Genomic DNA, 21,125 nt, shown 5'->3' on the forward strand with positions numbered 1-21,125 from the left:
TGAGCAAGAGAAAAAAAAAACATATTTCAACATGTATTTTTCCACTCTTTTCCCTTCACTTACCATCTAAAGAGAGTTCTGCCTTTTTTCAGTTAGTGTTTTCTCACCATAAGCTTCTGAGAAGGGCCCCTTTACCAGGAATTTTTGATGTCCTAACGGGGTAAATCAGAAGCCTAGAAACTTCTAGATGGAAAGGCTGTGAAAGCAAAAGAAGCGCTACAAATTCCTGGTACATAGGTGATGAGGGAGCACAAGGTGCACTGGGCTGAGATGGCCATGAGGACATGGTCGATGGGATTTGGGGAGTAGATGCAGAATTTATGGGTTGATGAAAGGAGATGTTACTCAATAGTATGGATGGCATACTTGGTTTCCTGGATGATGGGACATTTGCCTAATACCCTGACAGGACCAGGCTTGGCCATTTGCTATATGATGACACTTGGTCCACCTGTCAACGCAGACTGGAACTTGCTGAGCATGCCTAGCATAGTGCAGCTACACTGTAGTGTCTCAAAGAGTTACAAGGAAAGGTGACTGATCATCATTACTGTGGATGGTCTTGGGTGTAAAAGACTGAGGCAAGTTATTTGCCCCATAGTGGAAGAAGGAGTAATAAGATTTATGTGTGTATCATAATTAGGGTTAGAGGCACCCAGACTTTCAAAGCTATTCAAAAACAGTGATTTTTTTATTATGAAATTTATTGTCAAATTGATTTACATATAACACCCAGTGCTCATCCCAACAGGTAAAAACAGTGATCTTATCAGAAATAGTATCTGATAATGGCTTTTCTTTTTGAACACAATGTGAGGTACCCTATTAAAATATCTTTCTTTCTAGGAGGGCTATTAGAGTTCATTCACTTTCTTGGGTAAATAACTTACTAGATAATCCATATATTTTACTATCTTAAAAAAAAACAGTCCCTAAAACAGCACTCTTTAGTTTTAAAAATAGATTAAACTAATTGGTCTATTGTAAAATAAGTGTAGATTTCATGTAGATCATGTCTACTTGAGATAAACGCCACTCCAAAGCTAGACCCAATGGGTTAGGTTGATAAAGTTTACAAATAGATAAAGAAATGGGTGAATGAGCAGCTAAACTAATGAGAAGTGGAATAGCAGGGCTGAGAGAAGGTAGAATGAGGTTAGGTGAAAAAATATTGAACAACCTAACCCAGCAAACTCTGACCTCTTATAGCAGAAAAAGAAACTAGAACTTTAATTAATCAGAGGAATAGTACAATGAGTTAAACCCATTTATTGGATTATTGTATTTTTTTTCCCAACAGACATGTACAGAACAGATAATAAAGTATATTAGGGCATTGTATTTGAAGTCCAAGTCATTACTTCTGGAATCTCATTTCAGAGTTATACATTAGAACTGGGAGGGCAGTACCACTCTCTGAGGAATCACATGACTAGTTGAATGTGCAAAGTAGACCAGAGACATAAATTTGTTTTGTCTCAGCCAGTTTGGGTTACTCTCAGTGCTATGTAAGTCATTGCCAAAACAACATTTTATTGATGTTGGTGAAGACATAAATCAATTGTGAACAATTTGATAAAATGGACAAAATAATATGCTAATTTTAAGATGTGCTTGAAAGATACCTAATAAAGCTTTATGTTTGAGTGTTTAATGGCAGTTTTATGTAAACAATAATTTTCTACAGAGATACAAAATGCAGTAAATAGAATTACCTTTACTGCATTAAAATAGCATGAGTATTCTGGTTAGGTTGCATGTCCTATACTCAGTAATCAATTGCTATAAACTATTTCAGAAATAAATAAAACTGAAAGTTACTTCATTTAAGTTCTGCTTTCAAGATAAAAACAGAGCAAACAGTGTTTGAAAAACAAGGTGTTTCATTACTCAAGTTCTGCTCTTGGGACATGTTCACAGTACAGTTACTCTCTATGTAAGATGGTTAGTTACTTGGGTTGCTCAAATATGAAACTTTATCAGGCTTGCCAGGTGATTATTAAGTGGGCATAATAAATTCACCAATTTTTACAAGTATTTTATTTGGGAGATAATGATCATAAAAGTGGATATCTAACCACCTTGGCTAAACTGACAAATTTTTACTGTACCACTTTTGTAGACACAAAGGCAAATTTATAAATCTATCATAACTGTAAACATATTATTAAGGGTAATATTTCACTCTGATTATGTGTATCAAATTACCACGTTGTACACAGTTAAACATACAGTGTTAAATATTCATTATACCACAATAAGTTTTGGATTAAAGAATATTTTAAAAATTGTGAAGGTAAATTTATAAAATATTTATAATAATGTATTAGTTATATTTCTCAGATCTAATTAATTACCAATATCTGATTCCAGGAAGGTTTTCTTTTTGTTTGTTTTAATCTTGTTTTTTCAACTTTATTTTAGAGAGTCTGAGTAGGAGAGGGGGAGTGGAAGAGAGAGAGAATCTCAAAAAGGCTCCAAGCTCAGTGTAGAGCCCAGTGTGAGGCTACATCCCGGAACCCTGGGATCATGACCGAAGTCAAAATCAAGATGGGGATGTTAAACTCACTGAGCCACTCAGGCACTCCTAGGAAGATTTTCTTCTAAACAATATTTGAAAAAAATATGAGGGGAGTTAAATTATTTGAGATCTTCATCACTCTGTGTGATAGAGTATAATATAATCCTGAGGTCTCAGTAGTCACGTGGAGGCATTTCTGATTTGCTTGCAACACTTGAAAGGATTCTGGCATATTTTCTAAATGACAACACAGAATAAGGGATCCCTGATGAAAAATTAGCTAGTATCTTCTCTTATTCTCTTTTTCTTTAAAGTAAAAAATAGAAAGTAGAGCAAAATGAACCGAACTCACACCTCACTGTACTTAACTGTTAAACCGCCAGAGTTTTTCAATTTCTCTAGGGTGTCAAATAAGCCAGCTTCCCTATCGCAATGAATGGTAAATTCCTGTGTGGGTATTATATCTCTACCTTTACCAAAGGTTACAGGTTCTAGACTAGTCCACTTGGTGTAAATATATATGGTGTTCAAATGTCTTGCAAGAAATACATCAAGTAGAGATTGATGATGTCCTGGTTGACTTTGGGTAAATATTGACCAGGTGACAGAGATTTTAGCCATTTTATTACAATATTAGGGCCAGAAATGTGCCAAAAATGTAATACTAGATTTATATATGCTAGTATAGTTTTGAAAAACAGGCTGCTGCTATCTACTGATTTGGCCACTTCTATCTGATGAGTAGTGCCCTTTCACCATGTACTAGATAAACTATAATTCTTTATGTCTACATCCAGACCTCAGCTACCGTAGAAAACTAATTCTGATCTGTTCCACTTACTACTCCTGGAATGCTCTTCATTTCTCTACAACCCTGCTGCCCATAAACCTGAAGATACTCTTTTACTACCTAAGGAGGTTAAACAGGTACTCATTTAGTAGACATTTCTCCTATTTCCACAAATTTCAGATACAGTTCTCAAATTTCCGGTGGAATCTCTTTGTCCTCTGTACTCACACTGTTTGCTCTACCTGAATTTATTGTAAAATTTCTAACCTTTTTGCATGCGTTACCTGCTTTGTCTGCTAGCAGTGCAGCTTTGCTACACTTTCTGAAAAGTAACTCTTTCAAAGGCAGGTAGCATATTTGTAATTAAAAATAATTTAAAAACAAGCAAAATAAATGGAAGCAAAATGGAGATGGACTCCTTAATGTCTATTATTGGATTTATTATTTTCCTATTTCCCTCTCCAGAGCCATACAATATTCAACTGAGTCTACAAGTGGGTCTTGAAAGACAAATCTCAGAATTGATATTCTCAGAATTCCACTGTCTTTTATCAGGCAAATGCTAAGGAGCCTGCAACATAGGATACAATAGCTTTTCTCAGCAAAAGATGTAAACAAAAACAAACACAAAAACAACCATCAGTGGCTCTAAAGGTGATATGAGCCAGTACTGCTTCTTTAGTCCCATCAGAAGCCCTATAGGTGCCAAAATGCAATTTATACTCTTCAGAGCTGTATTTGTTCATGTTTGCTGCTGCAATAAAAAGCCCCACTGTGTTGAGAAGGGAATGCCTATCCCCCACTCCTCCTGATGGCACTTAAACCAGAGATGTGCCCTTGGGGAGAGAAATCTGCCAACTTACTAGCTATTCCCTGAAAGATAAAGGAAGTAAAACAAAATAGACAGAAAACACAATGACAAAAAGTCAACTTTTTCTGCTGCTCCTGACTATATAACTACAACCTTAAAAAAAATCCTGAAGAAAAAAATAATTTGAAAGGGTCAACAAGACTTTGAGATGCTTTTCTACTTAAATTATCTCACAAAATAATAGCATGCCTCCAATATAAAATTGCATATTCAGTGCTACACCCTGAATTGTGTATCCCCCCAAAGTTCCTCTTTTGAAGCCTTAGCTCCCAATATAACTATATTTGAAAATTGGGCCTATAAGAGCTAATTGGCATTAAATGAGGTTATAAAAGTGGGGCCCTGATAAGGTAGGACTAGTGTCTTTATAAAAAGAGACCTCATAGTATTTGGGGGCACCTTGGTGGCTCAGTTGGTTGAGCATCCAACTCTTGGGTTCAGCTCAGGTCATGATCTCATGGCTTTGTGGGTTTGAGCCCCACATCGGTCCTTGTGCTAGCAGCACAGAGCCTGCCTGGGATTCATTCTCTCTCTCTCTCTCTCTCTCTCTCTCTCTCTCTCTCTCTCTCTCTCTCTCTCCTTCTCTCCCACTTGTGCTGTTTCTGTCTCTCCCAAAATAAATAAACTTTAGGGGAAAAAAGACCTCAGAATTTTCTTTTACTCTTGTCCCTTTGGGTTTTTTCTGCTCAATTATGAACTTTTTAAATTTAATTGAAAGATTACTCTCAGGTGTACAATGTTATGATTTGACATTGGTATAATAGCAAAATGCCACAGTAAGTCCAGTTAATGTCCATCACTACACATAGTTAAAATATTTGTTATCTCATGATGTTCCACTCAAATATTCAATACATTATTATAGCCCCCATGTTGTGCATTACATCCCCATGACTTAACTGATTTTATAACTGGCAAATTGTTCCTTTTGATCCCCTTTACCAATTCATTCACTCTCTACCCTCTGTTTCTGACAACCACCAATCTGTTATCTATATCCATGGGCTCAGGTTTTGATTTCATTTTTTGTTTTTCTAGATATGACATATAAGTGAGATCATATTGTATGTCTCTTTCTGTATGACTTATTTCACTTAGCATAATGCTTTTAGGGTCCTTATTATATTGTTTGTAGCTGAACAATATTGTTTGTGTGTGTGTGTGTGTGTGTGTGTGTGTATACCACATTTTCTTTATCCATTCATCAATCAATATTTAGGTATTTTTAGGTCTTTGTTATTATAGAGAACACTGTAAGGAACATGGGGGTGCATGTATCTATTTTGGTTAGTGTTTTAATTTTCCCTAATACCCATAAATGGAATGACTAGATCATATTGTAGTTTAATTTTTAATATTTTTTGAGGAGACTCCATACTGTTTTCCATAGTGGCTGCACTAACTTACATTCCCACTGTCAGTGCATGAGGATTCAGTTTTACCCACATCTTTGCTAACACTTGTGTTTTGTCTCTCTGTTTTGGTAATCACTATTCTAGCAGGTTTAAGGTGGTAATTTACTGCAACTGTGATTTGTATTTCCCTGATGATTAGTGATGTCCACCATCTTCTCGTGTACCTATTGCACGTAAGTATGTCTTTATTGGAAAATGTTTATTAAGATCCTCTCCTCATTATTAGGTTTTTTTGTTTGTTTTCTGCTATTGAGTTGATGAGTTCCTTACAGATTTTGAATATTAACCCCTTATTAGGTATGATTTGAAAAAATCTTCTTCCATTCCACAGCTGACCTTTTCATTTTGGTGATGGTTTCCTTGGATATACAGAAGCTTTGTAGTTTCATGCAGTCCCACTTACTTTTTTTGTGTTTTTTTGTTTGTTTTTTGCTTTTATTGCCTTCGCTTTTAGTATTTTATCCAAAAAGTTACCTCCAAGACCAATATACCAAGGAGCTTACTGCCATTGTTATCTTTCAGGAGTTTTAAGGTTTCAGCTCTTACATTCTTTAATCCACTGTGAATTTATTTTTGTGTGTAGTGAAAGTTAGTGGTAGGGTATCATTCTTTTGCATGTGGTTGTCTAGTGTTCCCAGCACCATTTGTTGAAGACTACTACTCTATCCCCATTGTATTTTCTTGCTGTTTTTACCGTAAACTAATAGACTATGTATGTGTGAGCTTATTCTTAGCCTCTCTATTCTGATCTATAAGTCAGTTTTTATGCCAATACCATACTGCTTTGATTCCTACAACTTTTTAATATAGTCTAAAATCAGGGAGTGTGATGCCACCAGCTTTGTTATTTCTTAAGATTGTTTTGGCTAGTAGGGGTCTTGTATGGTTCTTACAAATTTTAGAATTGTTTGTTCTAGTTCTGTGAAAAATGCCATTGCAATTTGAATAGGATTACATTGAATATGTAGATTGCTTTTGGTAGTAAGGACATGTTAACAGTATGCTTAAAATCCATGAGCATGGAATATCTTTGCATTTAATTGTGTCTTCTTCATTTTTTTAATATGGGTCTTACAGTTTTCAGTGTATATGTCTTTCACCTCTTTGATTAATTTTTTACTACATATTTGATGCAATTGAAATAGGATTGTTTTCTTAATTTCTTTCTGATACTTCATTAATACAGTATGGAAACACAGTTTTTGTGGATTGATTTTTGTAATCTGCAACTTTGGTAAATTCTTGCTGAATTCTAACAATTTCTTGGTGCTTAAGAATTCTATGTATAATGTCATCAGCAAATAATGACAATTTTCTTTTTTTCTAATCTGTTTTCCCTTTTTCTGAACTAACTGATTTGACTAGGACTTTCAATAATATGTTGAAGTATCAAGAGTGGGTAATAATTTCTTGTTCATGGTCTTAGAGGAAAAGTTTTCATCTTACCACACCCAAGTATGATGTTACCTCTGGACAGGTCATATATGGCCTTTATGATGTTAAGGTACATTCCCTCTATACCCACTTTGTTGAGCGTTTTTATCAAAACTAGATGTTGAATTTTGTCAAATGTTTTTTCTGCATCTATGGAGATGATCATATGATTTTTATCCTTTATTTTGTTTATGTGGTATGTCACGTTGATTTGTGGATGTTTAACCATTCTTGCATCCCTGGAATAAATCCCACTTGATTGTGGGATTCTGGATTACATTAAGGAACCCCTTAATGTAATGTTGAATTTGATTTGTCAATATTTTGTTGAGGATTTTTGCATCTATGTCCATCAGGGATATTGATCTGTAATATTCTTGTGGCATTCTTGTCTGATTTTGGTATCAGGGTAATTCTGGTCTCATAAAAATCAGTTTGGAGGTATTCTCTCCTCTTGTATATTTTGAAAGAATTTGGGAAGGATTGTTATTGATCTTTAAATATAGGGAAGAATTCACCAGTAAAGCATCAGATACTGGACTTTTATTTGTTGAGAGTTTTTTGATTACTGATTATTAGTTATATGTCTGTCCATATTTTCTATTTCTTCATGATTCAGTCTTGGAAGGTCCTATGTTCTGAGGAATTTATGCATTTCTTTTCATTTGTTCCAATTTGTTGATACTTTATTTTTATAGGCTGTTATGATACATTGTACTTCTGTGGTATTAGTTGTATTTCATTTCTGATTTTGAGTACTCGTTTTTTTTTTGATGGGTCTGGCTACCACTTCTCAATGTTGTTGATCTTTTCAAAGAACCAGTTCTTAGTTTCATTTAACTCTTTCATTGTCTTTTTAGATTTTTTGTACTTTTCATTTATTTCTTCTCTGTTCTTAGTTATTTCCTTCCTTCTACTAGCTTTGGGCTTTATTTGCCTTGTGCTAGTTCCTTAAGTTGGAAAGTTAGGTATTAGAGATTTTTCTTCTTTTTTTGAGGATTTTAACACTAGGAACTTTCTTTTAGAACTGCTTTTAATGTATTCCATAAGTTTGCCATATTTTATTTCTATTTTCCTTCATCTCAAGATACTTTAAAAGTTTTCTTACTTTTTTCTTGTAATTGACTTCTAGCTGTATACCACTGTGGTCTGAAAAGATGTTTCATATAATTTTAATCTTCTTAACTTTTTTAAGAATTGTTTTATGGCCTAACATATGATCTGTCCTGGAGAATCTTCCATGTGCACTTGAGAAGCATGTGTACTCTGCTGCTTTGGGTAGTATATTCTCCATATGTTTAGTCCCTATGGTCTATCATGTCATGTAAACTGGTGTTTCCATATTGATTTTCCATTTGTGATTTCTGCATTAATGAAACTATGGCATTAACTTGTACTACTATTTCTCATTTTAAATCTATAAATGTTTTACATATTTAGGTGTTCTTATGTTGAGTACATAAATATTTACAGACGTTACTTCCTGACTGCTAGTTTACCTCTTGCAAAAGAATTGTACATCCTATCAAGTTGTAGATTTCCATTTGTCTGAATGCCAGCTAAAATATTTACTTAATTACCTGTTTTCCATATAACTAGAAAAGATGCTGTAAAATGATTAAGTGCACTACATAATGTAGAGTCCTATAGATATTTTTAAACCTTCCAATGTAACAAAAACACTTAGACTATGTATGTGTGTGTGTGTGTGTGTGTGTGTGTGTGTGTGTGTTTATGGCTATACTTTAACTAAAAAGCATTTAAAGACCTCTTTTGCAGGGTTATAAGTTGTTTGGTTGTGTGTATATAACCAGATTTTAAAATTTATTTCTCAAATGTGGCAACCTATATTGGAGTGAGCAACCTATATTAATAGGTAACCAAACTTGTATCAGCTATGTTCTCCTTTGAAAATTAAAATGAAAATTTACACCTTAGTTTGGGTGGACACTGTCAGAGAACATGCTGTCTGATATACTTAAATTTTTTTTTTACATTTATTTATTTTTGATAGAAAGAGACAGAGCACAAGTGGGGAGGGGCAGAGATAAAAGGAGACACAGAATCCAAAGCAGGCTCCAGGCTCTGAGCTGTCAGCACAGAGCCCAAAGCAGGGCTTGAACTCAAAAACCGCAAGATCATGACCTGAGCTGAAGTCGGACACTTAACCAACTTAACCACTTAACCAACTGCAACCCAGTTGCCCCTGATATGTTTAGTTAATTGAAGCATCTATTTAACTCCATTTACTCGGATAAGGGAAAATGTGGATTGAATCAACTTATAAATTACTAAGGTAAAAACGTGTATAGTATTATTTAATCAATATGTACCTTTATGGAACACATGGATTCCTGGGCCATGTTCAGTTCAGAGAGAACCTTTGTCAGCATTATGATTTCTCATTATGACTATAGCAAAAAACTCACAAAGTAGAATGCCAATATTATTCATTAGCTTTTGGACTTAGATTTGCTTAACACTATGTGATTTTATCATTGTCTTTCCTTTGATTGTACTACACAACACTTTTTAAAGTACTATTTGATTTGCTGTATGGTTTAAACTTTTGAAATTTTTTTTTCCCAGTAATATGTACTACCTATATAGCCTTGATACTAAAGTTCTTGGTACTGAAATACTCTTGAACATATCATCAGGATTATCAACTTGAGTCCTATGCATGTGGAGTTAATTGAAAATTATAAAATGTAGTCCTTTTAATCCAGGAGTGTAAAAATAAAAAAAGATGGGCTCAGTAAAAAACGGATTTTCATATATTCAAATATTCCATGTTTCCAAAGCCTCGCTAGAAAAAAAAAATGAAGCATTACCTGAAAATATGTTGAAGTCTACATTTAAAAAAAATGCTATACAGTAATAATTTTAAGTTATTGTAATCTCCTTCCTTCCTCAAGGTGTTATAAATCATAATGTCGATGAACTAGAGCTTCATTATTCTCTAAACATAAATAATAATGAGTTCTGGATGAGTAGGCAAGGGGATATTTATCAGACTATTTAAGTGTGTTGATTTAGAGTAGTCAGTGAGCTCATAAAAGCACAGAAGACAACTGAAGGTAAACACCATGAAACAGATATGGTAATTTCACAATGGTTCTTCTCTTGATGCTTGAAGGATATGCACAGCATATGGGTAAAGAGTCAACACTGCCTCAGGAAAAGGAGAAGGTATTAGTCAAAGGGTACAGTTAAACAAGATGAGTAAGTCCTAGAGATCTGCTGTACAGAATAGTACTTCTAGTTAACATAAAATCTACCTTGTCAGAAAATTATCTCATATACAATATTAAGTGTTCTCATCACAAATACTAACAATAATAGTGGCAGGAAAAAACCTTTAGACATGATGGATATGTTTATGGCATGGAATGCGGTGATGGTTTCACAGGTGGATATTTATCTCCAAATTTGAGTTATATACATTAAATGTGTACAGCTTTTGTAAATCAATCATACTTAAATACAGTGATTTTTTTTAAGTATGAATAAATACTGAGTTGGCAAATACTACTGAAGTCCATGTCACCTGCTACATTAAATGGCCTGATGAATTAAACCTAGATAAGACAATGAATATTCTTACAGATATATTTTATATGTGCATGAGAACAAGAGTAATTTAAATATTTTTCAAATAGAGATCATACTTCTGGTCTTTTTCATTCTTTATGTAATTTCTATTCCAGATAAAGATAGTCATGCATTTTTGCATAAATTTGGGGTTTTTTAAACTTCACATATGTATGTGAATTAAGGATTATAATTTGTATCTACAGTTTATAGCTGAATATTTTTTAAGAGACAAGGACCTAAATACTACTTCTATGTAAAAAAAAAAAAAGGCTTTGAGAAGAAACCTAGCATAGTTTCATGGTGACCAAGCAAGGAAAAAGTACAATTTGAGTCTTACTACTCTTTTGAATGCATTAATATATTCAATTACTGAGACACTGAATAGCCCATGCTTATTCTTCCTCAAATCCTAAAGGAAAATTTAAAAATGTTCACTTGCAATCTATGACAAGTGGTTGGATGAAGAAATACAACGAGGCTCCAAGGCCCTTCTCTCTAGAAATTACTCTACAGTCCCATAAAATCATAAATTAAGTGGCTCTTTTATAATTCAGCAGATGTTAACCACAGACAGAATGCCTATATTTGAACCCAGGACACTGCATAAGCATTCCTTGTTCAGTACCTCTATGCGTGTCTGAAGCAAAGGTGATATGGCACAAATTCATGGTAACAAACCTTGCATTAATAATATTTAAATAGATATGACTAGAATTATCTTCTGTTGACTAATGCATAGACAAAATTTAATGGAGGCCCATATAGAAAACTAATATTGATAATTTAAAATAAAACATTTTTATATGTGTGCATGTATATATATGAAATTAATACTCCTCACATTATAGGGAACTTAGCAATAAGATTCCTAGAATATCACACCATATTAACCTCTGCTGATACTACAGAGGTTGATTGATTTGCACAATTTACTACCAAGTCATATAACAATAAAAAATAATCCCTTTTTGTTGTTTGTGGTGGTGGAGGTGGTGGTGGTGGTGGTGGTAAAATTACCCAGAAGGAATCTAAAGCATGGAAGGGTATTAAGATTGTGGAAAACACAATCCTTAAGTATGATAAATCAAAACTTTTTTTTTCATTAAGAAATGACAGGAGTGAAGAGAAAGGAAACACAAAAATCAGTAAATCAGAATGAAGGTATTTGATTTTTTTTCATGGTTTTCTATTGGGAAGTGAATTCCTAGTTAGAATCTTTTACCTAAAAGCAAAATCACTGCGGGGCGCCTGGGTGGCACAGTCGGTTGAGCGTCCGACTTCAGCCAGGTCACGATCTCGCGGTCCGGGAGTTCGAGCCCCGCATCAGGCTCTGGGCTGATGGCTCGGAGCCTGAAGCCTGTTTCCGATTCTGTGTCTCCCTCTCTCTCTGCCCCTCCCCCGTTCAAGCTCTGTCTCTCTCTGTCCCAAAAATAAATAAACGTTGAAAAAAAAAAATTAAAAAAAAAAAAAAAGCAAAATCACTGGGGTAGTTATTTACAACAAGTATTAACTTGAGAGTTTTTTATTAGTTTCCTATTGGTGGATTAACAAATTACCATAAATTTAGTGGCTTAAAACAACCCAAGTTAATTTTCTAGTAGTTCTGGAGGTTAGAGTTCTGAAATGGGTTACGATGAGCTAAAATCAAAGTGTCATAGGGTGTGTATTGCTTCTGCAGACTCCGAGGAAAATCCCTGTTCTTGCCTTTCCCAACTTTTAGAGGCCACCTGTGCTCCTGGTGTGTGACACCACATCAGGCAGATCTCTACTTCCAGATCGCTGATGACTCTCCTACCTTTTTTTCCTGAGAAGATCCCTTGTGATTAAACTGAGTTTATTTAGATAATCCAAGATAATCACCCATCTCGAGATACTAAATGCAGTCAAATTCACAAACCTCTTTTGCCATGGAAGCTAACATATTGACAGATCTTAAGATTGGAGCGGCCATCTTTGGGGAACCATCACTCTGCCTACCACAAGCTTATAGCACTGCCTGTTGTAGAAAATAAGGTGCTACCATAGAATGTTGAAAATGGAAACACAAATGCTGGATCTAAACTCTGGCTCCGCTCGTATCACTGTGACACCATCTCTAAATCACTGATGCTAAGTCTCCTTTTTCTCAACAGTATAAACAGAAGTCAGAATGCTTCCTTTAATTAGTTTTCAGGTAGGTCATGACAATCAGATGAGGTAATCTAGGTGAAAGCATTCTGCAAACTATCACATAATTTATTTTAAAAAAAAAGGATGACTTTATTCTGAGCTGCACCACTAATGTATCTGGGCCTTTTCTCATTTTCAAATGCAGTTTGGGACTAGAATTAATAGATAATTAGGCAATCCATGCAGGTGTGAAGTTCTCTTTTTAAAATACATGAATGAGGAAGGACCCTTTCTTGATAAAATCTACATGTTTAAAGCAATTTGCAATACTTCAGGCCAAATTTATGTATGTTATTGCTGTGACTGAACAGTTGTATCTATGAATGAACACATTCAAAAAGGAGACTACGATCTTCAAAACCATTGATTTATCTTTGATCGTGTCTGAATGGTAAAACATCTGTTTTATATTGAATGGGCATCTGTCTTCTGTTACATCCCTATGGATGTGGTGATAGACATATTTTTTAAAGTGTCTCATGGGAACTTGTATAATCACTTTCTCAGGCATTTTATAGATGTCTTGAAAACAAAAGATTTTGCTCAAAATGATAAATTTTAATTGTAATGGAAGTAGAAACTTAATCAGTTTATCACTTTTCTATAGCAACTGTATTTATACTCATTCCATTTAGATGCATAACTGCTTTATGAAAGTCAACTACTTCCCCTAACCTCTTCACCAGGTACTGTACATTTTAGGTCAATTTATGGAGATAAAAAAAGCATCGTCTACCAAATGAGGTTGCTGAGTAGGTTAGTAACAATTTTTCCTCTAACAGTTGCCTGTTTATTTAACAGTTCTTAATCTGAAAGTGTCTCTCTCTTTTGGTCGTTAATGAACCATATTTTGTTCAATATCTTTTGAATTCATTTCAAGGTTTCAATAATTTTCAAGTTATTTTTGTTAAAAGTATTACCTTTTATTTTAGAATAAATTTTCACAGATAATTTTTATTTTGTGATGATACTGAAGGACCCCACACACCATTTGCCCTGTTCCTCCCAATGGTAACATTGTATACGTATAGTATAATATTACAGCTAAAACACGGACACTGATATAGTCCTCTTTATTCAAGCTTCACTAGTTTTACATCAATTTTATGTGTGTGTGTATGGGTTTGTGTGTGTGTGTGTAATTCTATGCCATTTTCACACATGTACATTTGTGTGACCACCAGAATAGGTTTATCTCTATTCTACCCCTGGCTCTCCCCACATGCATCTTCTTGCCTGTTCTTCTTATTCCCTTCCTCTTTTTCCTTTCTGACACGGTTGCCAATGAAGACAGGAAATATATTCAATAAATGGTGCTATAAAGAGTGGACATTAAAAAAAGAAAACTTAATCCTTATCTCATACCAAATACAAATTAACTTAAGCTCAAATATTTTGATCCATGAGTGAACTATCAAACTTCTGAAAGAAAAAAGGGTTGGAGATTTACCTTTTACCTCCTAATATAAATTTCAGATACTAAACATAAAAACCTTAAATAGTTCAAAACTTCAGGATAAAGACCCACTAGCAAGCTTCTAGAGGAAGAAATCATAAAAGAACACTAATGAATTTAATTACATAAACTTTTTAAAATAAAACTTTTTAAAATAAAACTTTTTAAAATAAAAGTGTGTCAGGGAAGAGCTTTTCCTTTTTGTTTTTAAATGTTTATTTATTTATTTATTTTTAGAAAGAAAGCATGAGAGGGGAAGGGCAGAGAGAAAGGGAGAGAGAATCCCAAGCGGGCTCAGTGTTCTCAGCGGGGAGAACAACATGGGGCTCGGTCTAATGAGATCATGACCGGAGCCAAATCAAGAGTCCAATGCTTAACTGACAGCCACTCAGGCACCCTTGTTGGGAACAATTTTTTTTTGAAAACTAATAACAGATTGGGGGGAATATTTAAAGCCTATGTAAGAAAAAAAAATAAAAATCAGGGACTGAGAAAATAACCCAATGATTGGAAAAGTTTGTAAATAGGCAAACTCCAAAAAACACATTAAAATTACTTTTAAATAAAGCAAATATTTAACTTCACATGCTATCTAGGAAGGAAAGTAAAAATGAAGAAAAACATACACTTGATACATTTGGTAATGTTAAGAATTGTTCAAATTGTGGGAAAAAGTTCATGAATATTTCAACAGAATGGTAATTGGTGTAACATTTTTGGAAATCAATAGCATAATGACTATTAATATTTAAATATGCATAATTTTATTTTATTTATTTATTTATTTATTTATTTATTTAATATATGATATTTATTGTCAAATTGGTTTACATACAACACCCAGTGCTCATCCCAAAAGGTGCCCTCCTCAATACCCATCACCCACCCACCCCTCCCTCCCACCCCCCATCAACCCTCAGTTTATTCTCAGTTTTTAAGAGTCTCTTATGCTTTGGCTCTCTCCCACTCTAACCACTTTTTTTTTCCTTCCCCTCCCCCATAGACTTCTGTTAAGTTTCTCAGGATCCACATAAGATGAAAACATATGGTATCTGTCTTTCTCTGTATGGCTTATTTCACTTAACACTTTCCAGTTCCATCCACGTTGTTACAAAGGGCCATATTTCATTCTTTCTCATTGCCACATAGTACTCCATTGTGTATATAAACCACAATTTCTTTATCCATTCATCAGTTGATGGACATTTAGGCTCTTTCCATAATTTGGCTATTGTTGACAGTGCTGCTATAAACATTGGGGTACAAGTGCCCCTATGCATCAGCACTCCTGTATCCCTTGGATAAATTCCTAGCAGTGCTATTGCTGGGTCATAGGGTAGGTCTATTTTTAATTTTGGGGCAAACCTCCACACTGTTTTCCAGAGTGGCTGCACCACTTTGCATTCCCACCAACAGTGCAAGAGGGTTCCTGTTTCTCCACATCCTCTCCAGCATCTATAGTCTCCTGATTTGTTCATTTTGGCCACTCTGACTGGCGTGAGGTGATACCTGAGTGTGGTTTTGATTTGTATTTCCCTGATAAGGAGCGACGCTGAACATCTTTTCATGTGCCTGTTGGCCATCTGGATGTCTTCTTTAGAGAAGTGTCTATTCATGTTTTCTGCCCATTTCTTCACTGGATTATTTGTTTTTCGGGTGTGGAGTTTGGTGAGCTCTTTATAGATTTTGGATACTAGCCCTCTGTCCAATATGTCATTTGCAAATATCTTTTCCCATTCTGTTGGTTGCCTTTAGTTTTGTTTCCTTTGCTGTGCAGAATCTTTTTATCTACATGAGGTCCCAGTAGTTCATTTTTGCTTGTAATTCCCTTGCCCTTGGGGATGTGTCAAGTAAGAAATTGCTACGACTGAGGTCAGAGAGGTCTTTTCCTGCTTTCTCCTCTAGGGTTTTGATGGTTTCCTGTCTCACATTTAGGTCCTTTATCCATTTTGAGTTTATTTTTGTGAATGGTGTGAGAAAGTGGTCTAGTTTCAGCCTTCTGCATGCTGTGGTCCAGTTCTCCCAGCACCATTTGTTAAAGAGACTGTCTTTTTTCCATTGGATGTTCTTTCCTGCTTTGTCAAAGGTTAGTTGGCCATACGTTTGTGGGTCTAGTTCTGGAGTTTCTATTCTATTCCTTTGGTCTATGTGTCTGTTTTTGTGCCAATACCATGCTGTCTTGATGATTACAGCTTTGTAGTAGAGGCTAAAGTCTGGGATTGTGATGCCTCCTGCTTTGGGCTTCTTCTTCAAAATTACTTTGGCTATTTGGGGCCTTTTGTGGATCCATATGGATTTTAGGACTGCTTGTTCTAGCTTTGAGAAGAATGCTGGTGCAATTTTGATGGGGCTTGTATTGAATGTGTAGATAGCTTTGGGTAGTATTGACATTTTCACAATATTTCTTCTTCCAATCCATGAGCATGGAATGTTTTTCCATTTCTTTATGTCTTCTTCAATTTCCTTCATAAGTTTTCTATAGTTTTCAGCATGCAGATCTTTTATATCTTTGGTTAGATTTATCCCTAGGTATTTTATGCTTCTTGGTGCAATTGTGAATGGGATCAGTTTCTTTATTTGTCTTTCTGTTGCTTCATTGTTAGTGTATAAGAATGCAACTGATTTCTGTACATTGATTTTGTATCCTGCGTCTTTGCTGAATTCATGTATCGGTTCTAGCAGACTTTTGGTGAAGTCTATCGGATTTTCCATGTATAATATCATGTCATCTGCAAAAAGCGAAAGCTTGACTTCATCTTTGCCAATTTTGATGCCTTTGATTTCCTTTTGTTGTCTGATTGCTGATGCTAGAACTTCCAGCACTATGTTAAACAGCAGCGGTGAGAGTGGACACCCCTTCGTGTTCCTGATCTCAGGGGGAAAGCTCTCAGTTTTTCCCCATTGAGGATGATGTTAGCTGTGAGCTTTACATAAATGACTTTTATGATGTTTAAGTATGTTCCTTCTATCCCAACTTTGTTGAGGGTTTTTATTAAGAAAGGATGCTGGATTTTGTCAAATGCTTTTTCTACATCTATTGATAGGATCATATGGTTCTTATATTTTCTTGATTAATGTGATGTATCATGTTGATTGATTTGCGAATGTTGAACCAGCCCTATAGCCCATGAATGAATCCCACTTGATCATGGTGAATAATTCTTTTTATATGCTGTTGAATTCGATTTGCTAGTATCTTATTGAGAATTTTTGCATCCATATTCATCAGGGATATTGGCCTGTACTTCTCTTTTTTTACTGGGTCTCTGGTTTAGGAATCAAAGTAATACTGCCTTCATAGAATGAGCCTGGAAGTTTTCCTTCCCTTTCTATTTTTTGGAATAGCTTGAGAGGGATAGGTATTATCTCTGCTTTAAATGTCTGGTAGAATTCCCCAGGGAAGCCATCTGGTCCTGGACTCTTATTTGTTGGGAGATTTTTGATAACTGATTCAATTTCTTCGCTGGTTATGGGTCTGTTCAAGCTTTCTATTTCCTCCTGATTGAGTTTTGGAAGAGTGTGGGTGTTTAGGTATTTGTCCATTTCTTCCAGGTTGTCCAGTTTGTTGGCATATAATTTTTCATAGTATTCCCTGATAATTGCTTGTATCTCTGAGGTATTGGTCGTAATAACTCCATTTTCATTCATGATTTTATCTATTTGGGTCATCTACCTTTTTTTTTGAGAAGCCTGGCTAGAGGTTTATTAATTTTGCTTATTTTTTCAAAAAACCAACTCTTGGTTTCATTGATCTGCTCCACAGTGTTTTTACATTCTATATTGTTTATTCTGCTCTGATCTTTATTATTTCTCTTCTTCTGCTGGGCTTAGGCTGCCTTTGCTGTTCTGCTTCTGTTTCCTTTAGGTGTGCTGTTAGATTTTGGATTAGGGATTTTCTTGTTTCTTGAGACAGGACTGCATTGCAATGTATTTTCCTCTCAGGACTCCCTTTGCTGCGTCCCAAAGCATTTGGATTGTTGTATGTTCATTTTCATTTGTTTCCATATATTTCTTAATATCTTCTCTAATTGCCTGGTTGACCCCCTCATTCTTTAGTAGGCTGTTCTTTAACCTCCATGCTTTTGGAGGTTTTCCAGACTTTTTCCTGTGGTTGATTCTTTTTTTTTTTTTAAATGTGAAATTTATTGTCAAATTGGTTTCCATACGATACCCAGTGCTCATCCCAACAGGTGCCCTCCTCAATGCCCATCACCCACTTTCCGCTCCCTCCCAACCCTATCAACCCTCAATTTATTCTCAGTTTTTAAGAGTCTCTAATGGTTTGGCTCCCTCCCTCTCAAAAAAAACTATTTTTTCGAGTCCATGCCCAACAGGGAGGTATCCCTGGTCATTAATCTTCTGTCTTAACACCACTCCTATGTTGTTTTATGTTTTCTTGAGCTGACCCAGACCTACACTTATCCCCCATCCTCTAATCCACTTTTTCCACAACATGCCCTCTAGGACTGAGCATCATCAAGCTCTTCTGGAAGTATTCCCTATACCTTCTTTGCCATATCTGATATGTACCTTTGCCATATCTGATATGTACCATATCTGATATATAGGCCATATCTGACATCTATATGTACTAAAGAACATACTTTTTGGGGCGCCTGGGTGGCTCAGTCAGTTAAGAATCTGATTCTTTTTTTGTGTGTGCTTTATGAAATTTATTGAAAAATTGGTTTCCATACAACACCCAGTGCTCGTCCCAAAAGGTGCCCTCCTCAATACCCATCACCCACCCTCTCCTCCCTCCCACCCCCCATCAACCCTCAGTTTGTTCTCAGTTTTTAACAGTCTCTTATGCTTTGGCTTTTTCCACTCTAACCTCTTTTTTTTTTTTCCTTCCCCTCCCCCATGGGTTCCTGTTAAGTTTCTCAGGACCCACATAAGAGTGAAACCATATGGTATCTGTCTTTCTCTGTATGGCTTATTTCACTTAGCATCACACTCTCCAGTTCCATCCACGTTGCTACAAAAGGCCATATTTCATTTTTTCTCATTGCCACGTAATATTCCATTGTGTATATAAACCACAATTTCTTTATCCATTCATCAGTTGATGGACATTTAGGCTCTTTCCATAATTTGGCTATTGTTGAGAGTGCTGCTATGAACATTGGGGTACAAGTGCCCCTATGCATCAGTACTCCTGTATCCCTTGGATAAATTCCTAGCAGTGCTATTGCTGGGTCATAGGGTAGGTCTATTTTTAATTTTCTGAGGAACCTCCACACTGCTTTCCAGAGCGGCTGCACCAATTTGCATTCCCACCAACAGTGCAAGAGGGTTCCCGTTTCTCCACATCCTCTCCAGCATCTATAGTCTCCTGATTTGTTCATTTTGGCCACTCTGACTGGCGTGAGGTGATACCTGAGTGTGGTTTTGATTTGTATTTCCCTGATGAGGAGAAGTGTTGAGCATCTTTTCATGTGCCTGTTGGCCATCCGGATGTCTTCTTTAGAGAAGTGTCTATTCATGTTTTCTGCCCATTTCTTCACTGGGTTATTTGTTTTTCGGGTGTGGAGTTTGGTGAGCTCTTTATAGATTTTGGATACTAGCCCTTTGTCCGATATGTCATTTGCGAATATCTTTTCCCATTCCGTTGGTTGCCTTTTAGTTTTGTTGGTTGTTTCCTTTGCTGTGCAGAAGCTTTTTATCTTCATAAGGTCCCAGTAATTCACTTTTGCTTTTAATTCCCTTGCCTTTGGGGATGTGTCGAGTAAGAGATTGCTACGGCTGAGGTCAGAGAGGTCTTTTCCTGCTTTCTCCTCTAAGGTTTTGATGGTTTCCTGTCTCACATTCAGGTCCTTTATCCATTTTGAGTTTATTTTTGTGAATGGTGTGAGAAAGTGGTCTAGTTTCAACCTTCTGCATGTTGCTGTCCAGTTCTCCCAGCACCATTTGTTAAAGAGGCTGTCTTTTTTCCATTGGATGTTCTTTCCTGCTTTGTCAAAGATGAGTTGGCCATACGTTTGTGGGTCTAGTTCTGGGGTTTCTATTCTATTCCATTGGTCTATGTGTCTGTTTTGGTGCCAATACCATGCTGTCTTGATGATGACAGCTTTGTAGTAGAGGCTAAAGTCTGGGATTGTGATGCCTCCTGCTTTGGTCTTCTTCTTCAAAATTCCTTTGGCTATTCGGGGCCTTTTGTGGTTCCATATGAATTTTAGGATTGCTTGTTCTAGTTTCGAGAAGAATGCTGGTGCAATTTTGATTGGGATTGCATTGAATGTGTAGATAGCTTTGGGTAGTATTGACATTTTGACAATATTTATTTTTCCAATCCATGAGCAGGGAATGTCTTTCCATTTCTTTAAATCTTCTTCAATTTCCTTCATAAGCTTTCTATAGTTTTCAGCATACAGATCCTTTACATCTTTGGTTAGATTTATTCCTAGGTATTTTATGCTTCTTGGTGCAATTGTGAATGGGATCAGTTTCTTTATTTGTCTTTCTGTTGCTTCATTGTTAGTGTATAAGAATGCAACTGATTTCTGTACATTGATTTTGTATCCTGCAACTTTGCTGAATTCCTGTATCAGTTCTAGCAGACTTTTGGTGGAGTCTATCGGATTTTCCATGTATAATATCATGTCATCTGCAAAAAGCGAAAGCTTGACTTCATCTTTGCCAATTTTGATGCCTTTGATTTCCTTTTGTTGTCTGATTGCTGATGCTAGAACTTCCAGCACTATGTTAAACAGCAGCAGTGAGAGTGGGCATCCTTGTCGTGTTCCTGATCTCAGGGAAAAAGCTCTCAGTTTTTCCCCGTTGAGGATGATGTTAGCTGTGGGCTTTTCATAAATGGCTTTTATGATCTTTAAGTATGTTCCTTCTATCCCGACTTTCTCAAGGGTTTTTAT

The sequence above is a fragment of the Prionailurus bengalensis genome, chromosome A1 (assembly GCF_016509475.1).
Source record: "Prionailurus bengalensis isolate Pbe53 chromosome A1, Fcat_Pben_1.1_paternal_pri, whole genome shotgun sequence".
Lineage (NCBI taxonomy): Eukaryota > Metazoa > Chordata > Mammalia > Carnivora > Felidae > Prionailurus > Prionailurus bengalensis.